Source organism: Nicotiana attenuata, unplaced genomic scaffold, assembly GCF_001879085.1.
Source record: "Nicotiana attenuata strain UT unplaced genomic scaffold, NIATTr2, whole genome shotgun sequence".
Classification (NCBI taxonomy): Eukaryota; Viridiplantae; Streptophyta; class Magnoliopsida; order Solanales; family Solanaceae; genus Nicotiana; species Nicotiana attenuata.
In genome coordinates, this window is record NW_017672125.1 from 28884 (window position 1) to 30582 (window position 1699).

Here is a 1699-nt window from a genome sequence, read left to right on the forward strand (position 1 = left end):
TGAACCAAGATTTACCACCTTCTAGTCCCAACCATTTCTTACCCCTCATGGTTCCAATAGACCCTACTACTCTGCCCAAAACATGCCAGTGTCATATGGCTCTTATAATCAGGGAATGTCTTCTCCACCAACACATTACCCACAACCTAAACACATTCCACCACCCCTGTATCACCAAACACCATATATCCTGACACCTCTTCAACCTACCCATTCACATATGCCTTACCAAAACAACCACATAAACACAAACAAATCAAACGCACAAAAATATAGCCTATCCTAACCTGCCTTTTACTAAGTACACCAAATTTGAATTTCCTATGTTTGATGGTGAGGATTTGAGAACTTGGTTGTATAAGGTGGAGAAATTCTTTGCTGAGGAGGATGTCACCATTCAACAAAAAATAAAGCTAGTCTCTTTTTATTTTGAGGGTGATGCCCTTCAGTGGAACTTAGGCTATATGAGGAGTAGGGGATAGTTACCACTTCCTACTTGGGAGGAGTATATTTGGGCTTTTTGTGACACTTTTGTGGCTGAATATACTGATCCAATGACTAATATCATGAACATCAAACACACAGAGATAGTGAAGGATTACCAAAGAGGCTTTGTCAATGTCATAACTAGGCTCAATATATCAGTAGAACGTGCTATTAGCATATTCTTAAACAACCTCAAGCTAGAAATTAGCCATGCATTGAGAATTGGAAATCCTTGTACATTACACCAGGCTTTCTACTTAGCCCGGATGCATGAATCCAGTTTTGTAGCTCAGAGTAAGGCTATAAAAATTAGCAACTCTGTGCCATCTATGAATAGAGGGAACACGAGTTATGGTTATAACAATTGGCCTAAGACCAACTTTAATACACTGAAGAAACCAATCACAGCTAAATTTGATAAAAATAGAAAAAGAAGGCCGAGTCCAGCAGAAATGGAAGAGAAAAGGGCTCAAGGACTGTTCTTCTTTTGTGGTGAGAAGTTTGTGCCTGGCCACAAGTGCCAGGCTAAGAGGCAATTGTTTTCCCTAAAATCGAAGGCATGTGAGGTAACAATAGAGGAGGTTCGAAGAGATCCAAGTGGAGGAAGAAAGAGAAGAGATAGCCAAGGAACCCCCTAAGAACTGTGCTATTTCCCTACAAGTTTTAAATTGAACCTTAGATTATCAGACCTTGAGATTGAGAGGATTCACAGAGCAAAGACCATTGGAAGTTTTCATTGATTGTGGCTCTACACACAATTTCATAGATGAAGAAATAGCAAAAAGGTTGGGGTGCCAAATAAGTAAAACCAAACATCAGTTGGTACAAGTTCCTGATGGTAGGGAAGTGCCAACAAATAATATCTGTAAGGGATTCCAGTGGTTAATGCAAGGGGCTGTATTTTAGGATAATTTTCTTGTATTTCCAATTGGAAAAAGTGACATAGTGCTGGGAATACGATGGCTCTACCCCTTAGAAGATATCAAGTTCAATTTTAGGAAGCTCATGATTGAATTTGAGTATAAGGGGCAGCTTCTAACCTTGCAAGGAATCCAACATAAATTTAAAACTATCCAAGCAAAATCAATGACAAAATAGCCATTGAAGGATCACAGTTCTTTATGGTAAAGGTAAGAGAGGCAGAATGCAAAGAGATTAAGGTGACAGAACTTGAAGGAGTTGAAGAGCCCGTGGAGCTAAAGCAGGTCCATGA